This window comes from Lygodium microphyllum, chromosome 16 (assembly GCF_053477565.2).
Source record: "Lygodium microphyllum isolate KBCC chromosome 16, Lygodium_microphyllum_v1.1.10, whole genome shotgun sequence".
In the NCBI taxonomy this organism is placed as follows: domain Eukaryota; kingdom Viridiplantae; phylum Streptophyta; class Polypodiopsida; order Schizaeales; family Lygodiaceae; genus Lygodium; species Lygodium microphyllum.
Genome location: NC_141150.1, coordinates 121,254,584 through 121,262,784, shown reverse-complemented (window position 1 = coordinate 121,262,784; position 8,201 = coordinate 121,254,584). Strand labels below are relative to the sequence as shown.

General features: G+C 39.5%; 1 pseudogene; it reads right to left on the bottom strand.

The window, feature by feature from the left end:
- Positions 1–1,848: 1,848 nt before the first annotated feature.
- On the bottom strand, positions 1,849–4,610 carry LOC148023318 (putative pectinesterase 53; annotated as a pseudogene).
- Between the last annotated feature and the right edge of the window lie 3,591 nt (positions 4,611–8,201).

Genomic DNA, 8,201 nt, shown 5'->3' with positions numbered 1-8,201 from the left:
AATGAAGATATTTTTTCCCTAACCTACTGAGTGGATGCATGTATGCGTAATCTTCTACATTAGAGGGTGTGATAAAAAAGTTACATATAGAGAGTAGTGAATTAAAAGGGGATACCAAAATTACCTCATATATGTATACAAGGGGCCACTTTAGAGGTGCTTAAACACACACAATAGGGGTAACTTTTGAAGATTTGCTTTTCCCTTGGGCACATGGCATGCAAAGGGGGGGGGGGGGAGGACATCTACCCTACACGTGTGCTATGAAGTCTACCTACAAGTGTGATTTCAAATGCTTTATGTTTTGTGGAAAATTTTATGTGCTTACCATGGTCTTTGAGTTTGCAATTGGTTCTCTTACACATATATGAATGAGGATGATAATGTAATTGATGTGTTCACTAGTCATGGGAAGCTAAGTGCCCTCAATGTGCCAGAGAAAATAGATGGGCTTGTATTACCTAGAATAATGATTGTGTTATCTTCAACATATTTAATACATTACACTCCTAAGCATGGGCCATGAATGAATTTGAAATATTATTATTTTTAAAACTAGGAAATTCCAAGTTAAAGCATGTGTCATAGTATATTATTCAATGAAATTTTAGGTATAGTGCAAATCAACACATATGTTTTAACTTTTGAATTAACGTGTGATTTATTCTTGTGGCCACAAGAATGGTTATTGCTAAATAAAAATGGTGTCAACCCTTGGAGTATCTTCTTGCTCTTTAATATGTAATGTGTGTTAGCTATATATAGTTAGCTATATAGAGTCTATCTATATATAGCGCCCTAGGTCCCCTCTGTATATTCCTATCATGTGTGCTCAGTTGACACACTTTTGGGGTTCCACTTCCGGTGTCTCATATCTCTCTTCTCTCCTCTCTTCCTCTCATACTATATATAGCTAACAATGTGAGCACTAATTATATTTAATTTGCACATCTTATTTGGTCCATACAAGGGTCCATCTAAAGATACTTGTAAGATTAAAAAGGCAAAGCATGAAACCTCTAACTTTATCATGGTGGCAAGCTCATAGCCTTGTAAACAAGCCTTTTATGAATGTTTGAGTTTGATGTGTTGATTATAGTGCATAGGTGGCATCGAGATGTATCATTAAAAAGGGAAGTAGCTCATGTTTGGACTCAATTTGGGTCATTGTTTTTCCTTCATTTGTTAGCTTGAACTCTAGTACAAGGTTGTGTAAATAGTTTCACAATAGGCTTTTGAGTATGGAGTAGACAAAGCCCATTACTTTTAAAAATTAAGCCACAATCTCAATGATTTTATCTTGATGGCTCAAAAGATGTATCCATTACACATTTGTTCTAGCAACAACAAAAAGATAGTTGTATAATACTAATCAAATACTTGAACTAATGTATAGATACTATTGTTATAGTTTTTCAAAATTACAGTGCTTATTTATGTTTTTTGTTCTTAATTTAAATTAACTTGTGGTATTTTCACACCATTCTATGATAAGTTTGCCCAAAATTGAACCTTAAATGCTTAGATACTTAGAAATAGATATGATCAATGAACTTTTTTCTTAGGTTGACATGGTCAAGATAATATACCCAATTGTTGGATCACTAAAACTACTTTTAAGTTTCATAGATAGGATGATGTTGAGAATCTTGTTGGGCATGTCTCTAAAAATTTATCACTATCATACTTGTATAATTTGTATAAACATGATCTATGGCATGATACATATGGGGAGCAATACTATATGTCCAAAAAGGAAAATGTATGATTGAATAGGGTGGAAAATTGGAATTCCCTTAAAATAATGATACACATTGTAATTGAATCTTGTAGGTGATTGCTATAGTTCTATGACTGGACCCACAATTGTCCATCCACAAAACTTAGGGATGCAAAGGCAGCTGCTTGTGTAGCAGTAATTGGTAAGACCATGCAACCCTATTCTTCGTGTTGGCCCCAGGTCCAGAGCATTGATATTCTCCATAGAAGGCTGTCCTATATCATGAAAAAACTAATTAAGATTAGTTAATTGAACTAGTAGCACAAGCACAAATGGCATAAAGAGGGCATAAATATAGTTCCAACCCAATATTATGAGCAATGTGATAAGTATTCAAGCACTTGCATGAAATGCCAATAACAAACCGTGGCTTTGCACGTGGATGGTGATCATGAAAGCTAAGAGTAGCAAAAATATTTTATATTAGGTTTGGCCTTAACTTTCTTGTTGTAGGACAAATGTTAGCTTTTGCAATTTTGACCTTTTGAAGTGGGCAACACCTAGAAAGGTTCGATAATATTCTTGTAGCACAAAATAAAGCAATTTCTGTAGGGTTTCTTACATACTACATTGTTGTGATTTCTTTTTCCATCTATGTAGGTGAGGTGTGAAAGTTGAGTTTCAACCCACATATGTAGGTCACAAAATTTTAATAATTGACGATCTAAATTCTTGAACACTTAGGGATAGAATTAGGTGACTTTATGATTTTGACATGAAATCTAGTCATAATCTCATTTCAATCGATTGGAAAACTAAATGTTTAAGTGCTACATAGATTCTCATATTACATTGATGTGTGAGTATGTTTGTATGAACATGCATGTGTATGTGTCTCTACATACATATGAATGCACACATGCGCATGCGTGCATATGCCTACATGTGTGTATGTGTATATGTGCACACTGGGACTCACTTTTGATTGCTCAAATCTCTGAAATCATTCCATCCAGTAGGCACAATGAGTTGTCAATGTAAGAGTAGAGAAAGACCACTCAAGAATAAGGCCCCCATACCCTTCCAAGGTAGATCATGGCGGACCCTGTAATCTTGCAATTCACAAATGAGAAGCTAGTGTTTTCTCCTGGCTTTTGTCGGTTTTGTGCTGTCATGGAGCCTGAGCTAGTAGCTATGGAATGCAACTCACAACCCTGTAAATTTTAAAGCAATACATGTTTAATATGAGGATATTGTAGAATCCAAGTGTCATACTTTACCCATGAATGCACCATTTAGTCAAAGTTATTCAAGGATTAATCCATGAGAATGCTGTGGGTTTATATGCTAATTACCCATTATGGTAGTCTTATGACATTGGGACGTTGTAAAGAGTATTCTAATCAATTGATGCTTGAATGGAGGTATTCTTAAAGCCTAGCGTGATTGGCTTTGATCCAATAGGTCATGCTTATTAGCACTAGAGATTACCTCATAGTAAGATAGACCATCTCCGAATATGAAGTCAATGGATTCTTGAATGAAGCAACCTTGGAAATAGTGTCTGCCAGCATGGTCATACAAAGTGTCCTGTGCTCCATAGAAGCCACAATTGTAGAACGACGCCTTGTCTCCCGATATACGCAAGGCAATTGCTTGTTTGCCTACCGCCCCTAGAGTGGGAGCAGGAGCAGAGTTCTGCGGCACAACTCAAAAATCAGGATGCATGTGTTAGCGAGCAAGCATGCTGCCACAAGCATGATTATCCATAGGATATCTTCCATGCAACATTTTTTTGCTAGTATGCATCTTACCCTGAAAGAAATATCACGTGCAATAAAATTGTCGGCGTTGATGGCCACGCTAGCACTTTTGAATGTGCTCCCGTTGCTCAAGGCTGTGTCACCCCAAGTAATAGTCGTGATGTCTCTGCCGGCACCAATGAACGTGATATATGGTTTCGTACTTGGGATGACCACCTTCTCCCTGCAAGATCATCAGGAACAAAAACCCCACCGGAGGCGGACATCATCAGCTAATTGGTTCATGACCCTGTAATGTAATAGTGCTAGTTTCATTTGAACAGCTTGTGAAACAGTGATGAGATGAAGAAAGACTACGGTAGTGAGGGCTAATCAGATTAAAACCGGAAGAACGCTTGTGGTAAGAAGTACCCCTAGCTTATACTAAATCGATAGCCTCGGGATTAAAACAGTAGAGCACTATGACAGCAAGAGTGCCAAGGTACTGCAGGTTATCCGGATAATGATGGCGGAGCACAAATTACTTATAATTGGGCTAATATAGAGTTTCCAAACTTAGTAGCCCCCATGTGCGTGTGGCTCACGTCCCTGGGGATAATGAAAATCTAATCTTTTTATCATGGCGAGCTGGGTGATGGCCCATACGAATCCAGGCTGCTGGTGAAAATGCGAAGCGACAACCTAATGGTAGTGAATAATATTGCCAGAAGGATTAAGGGGAGCGTTAAGAGTTGAGGCTCTCACGTGTAGGTGCCCGCTGCGATGCGGATGGTGACACGCTGGCTGTTGTGATTGGGCACTGCGTCCACGGCAGCCTGTACGGTGCGGTACTGGCCACTCTTGCCCACCGTTAGAACTGCTCCTCCTGCCGACGATGACGTGGCATCCTGAATCTTATCGACCGACGTAGTAGAAGAAGAAGTGGTATAAGTAGTGCTGGCGCTGCGGTGCTTGAAGGCCACGTAGCCAACCCAGGCTGCGAACTCGGCTTGGCGCTCGCCAAATGTCAAGTTTTGATTGGCGGGCGGGTGGCCTGCAAGTAAGCTGCGCCTGCTGCCACTTATACCGCGGACCAGTGGAGAACAGTACTCGCCGAGCGCCAAAATGATGAGGACGGAGACCGTCATACTGTGCACGAGATTACCCATAATATTAGAATTTAGAAATATGAGTGAGAAACTCGAGAGAGTGTGCGTAGTGCGTAGTACGTACAACAATATGAGAGAGAGAGAGAGTGGGTGCGTGTGTGTCTGTGACACTGTGTAGTGGGCTTAATCTCAGTACTTGGAGATGCGGCACTTGTCATATCCATGCCCTTTTATAGTACACACGACACACTTCTGACTCGAGCAATCATCAGCCCGTATAATTTGACCAGAGCTGAGAGGAGTAAGATCTCGCACAGTTCCTTTTCAAACTTGGCTCTCGAGGCTCCCTACATCATCCTACTAGATAGCCAGCCTCTTGAATGTACTCAACACATGACGTCATAACAAATTATGGATAGCTTCAACAGACTTGGAGTCGTAGGTTTGAATCTCCAATGCCAGCCCGAAATGCCGACTGGGGGGACAGCTCATGCTCCCAGTCAGTCATGCAACGAGTTGTGGGGGAGCCCACAATCAACTCGGTCCCTTGAGTTTCTCGCCTCAGCCACAAGTCATGAGACAAGATTTCTAGAGCAGTAAGGGGCTCAAATAAATTGATTGAAAAAGGTGCTCAAACCTTTGAGTTCTCTTAGGGCTGGTTCGTGTCTAGGGCGAACAGGGGTAGCGAGACCCCATTCCCCCCACTATTCCTCGATCGCGCCCATCAAGAACAGGGGTAGTGGGGTTTTCTTCATACCCCTCAATTGGCCCTAGTAAGTACACCATTGACAAGAAGTAGCACGATCTCACCACAAAGAGGGTTAATGCAGTTGATTCATCCATGGAGGGTCTGTGAGGTTCAATATCCAATCAACTGTGACAACGACACTTTGACACCATATTGATGGGGTTGATTTTGTCATTGTTGTTAAAACCCTTGTGTTCAGCGAGCAGGTGTGACCACAAAGAAATGTTGTTTGCAAAAACCCTTCCTCATGCCCCCCCCCCCCCCCCCTTGTTGGCCCTAGTGTGACGGGGCTCTCGTTACCTCCATTGTGAGGGCTCCACAATTTTCCTCACATCTCCGCTTCGAAAAGAAAAGGAGGGTAAGTGTGTAGTTTTACATTCGTCCGAACAAACACACATATGTCCAAGAAGACATCCAGATAGTGGAAAATGGGCTCTTTCCATCAAAATGTGAAGCACTCACTGGTTTGATGATTTTTCTCCATCATGCACTAGTTGTTCGTTTTTTGGTGCTAGGTAAGGATGGGCTTATCCTAGGGCTTCATGTGTTCCACGTGTTCGAGACCTTTCGGTATCAGTCATGAGATGAGGCTCCTCTCGGATGATGTGGTAGCAGTGATATACGAAATTTGCAGTTGATCAAAAGTTACTCTCATAGAGTAGGGTCATGCGTATACAAATGGTTTGTGCATGGCTTTAACTTTTAGTATATTTGAGCTCTCTTGATTAGCATAATACCAATGCGAATGTGGTGCCTATTTGTAGGGACTTGTCTATTTGAGCTGTCATAATTATTATTACATAAATAATAATAATGGATCAATTATGTAAAGAACAATAATCTTGTTTGTCCATTCACGTATTGTAAATGATGGATTGATTTTCATGCGTAAGGTGGAGCTTGATGGATTCTCAAGAGAGCACTCCCATGGAGGAGTTTCATCAATTCGTGTTTCAAATGAGCCAATATGCAATTTGCAATAATGCAATATGCAATATGCATCAATTCGTTGTTTCCTTTGTATCTGGTCTGTTAGATATAATCAAAAGTCTTAAAAAGGAATTATGGTTTCAACTATAGATGAATTTGGAACTTTTAAAAAAATGTTTTTAAGTCTACCTATACATCTCTCTTCAATTGTCTCATAATGTTTCATAAAATCTTTTGCTAGGTGAATGGATGACGAAAGTCTTTTGATAACGTGTGTCATTGATGTTGTAGTTGATGTCGTGGCAATGTTTCAGCTAATGTTAAGTGATTTGGATGATGCAGATGATGACAATATGCAATTGCATACTTTGATGGAGTGCATGGCTCGAGGTTACATTGCACATCGAGCTAGGATAGGTCAGCGAAAGCACGATCGATGGTCATGTTGGGCCTATTCAAGAATATAAACTTTTATGGAGCAGGGGCTTTTGGGGAGTTATTCAAACTAGATGTTGAAAAGTAGGTTACGAGTTAGCAGGAGTAGATTTGATATATATCGTCGCGAAGTTAGCACCACAAATGCGATGCAAGAACATGAACTATAGAAGAGCAATATATATGGAGAAGTGGGTCTATATGGCTCTACATCGCTTGACGAGCGGCTCAAATTTGGGACTTATAGCTTATTTTTACTGAGTCTCAACTTCATTTACACAGTTGGCTATTGTGGACTTTTGAGATGCATTGGCTACATCTAGATTGCATGGTATGTACATAAAGTGGCCAACATCACAACAAATGCAAAAATATACATATACATTTCAAGCCCTTCAAGGTATACCCTATGTTGTTGGTGCAGTAGATGGTAGTTATATACCCATCATTTCCCCAAGAGAAAACCACGAAGATTATTTTAATAGAAAAGGCTTCCACTCAATTATTCTACAAATAAGAGTGGCAGCCAATTGTGTTGTTTGGGACTATGATGTTGACTGGGCAGGTTCTATGTATGAAACGACAACGGAAACGAGGCATAGACGCGCAAAGTCGGGCGCGTCTATCATAGCGTCTATAAGTGCGTGTAAACGTGCATATAAATAGACGTGAATTTTGCGTCTATATATCCGCGCAAATAGATGCTAATATAGATACGCCAGCAGACACACAATTATTTAACCACCTAAAATTGCAATTCACATAATTAAAAAACCAAAGTTAATAATTATTTAACCACCTAAAATTGATTCTTGAGCATGCACGTGTGCACATGATAAAAACCATAGAATTAAGAATACTGCACATTGAATCATTGAATTAAAAAAATAGAGTTAATAATTACTTTTTCATTGCTCTCTAATGAATGGCAGTTTCTCCAGTTGACAAGCCTGATATAAGTAATTAGCGGCAAGCAACAAAAACCTTACAATTAGTAGCAAGCATTGCAATATGTATCTTGTAATTTCTCTACGTACTTGAAGATGATAAAAGATACTTCCTTTTTATTATGGAAAATTCAATCTAGCTTTAAACTTGACTATTGATTCTTGAGTATGCACGTGTGCGCATGATAAAAACCATAGAATTAGGAATATACATTGAATCAATAAGCAAATTAAGTATGTTACATTGAATAATCCATCTCATCTTCAATGAGATCAGCCCTTGCTAAACTATCTACTTCTAGGTCTATGTTACCAAGAGGTAATGAAACAAATAAGTCTATCCCACTATCAGATGTGTTGCTATATTGCTCAATAACTTCATCAGTATCATCGACAATCACATTATTGTCTTCTTCTGTGTTTCCTTGAACATCCTCGCGAGGTTCATCTTGTACTACATCACGTATATCATCCATTATGGTGTCATCATGCACATCATCATTAATTGTTGGATTGTTATCAGCTATCTCCATCACTACAACAAAAAGGCTCCATAGACGCGCTTGTAGG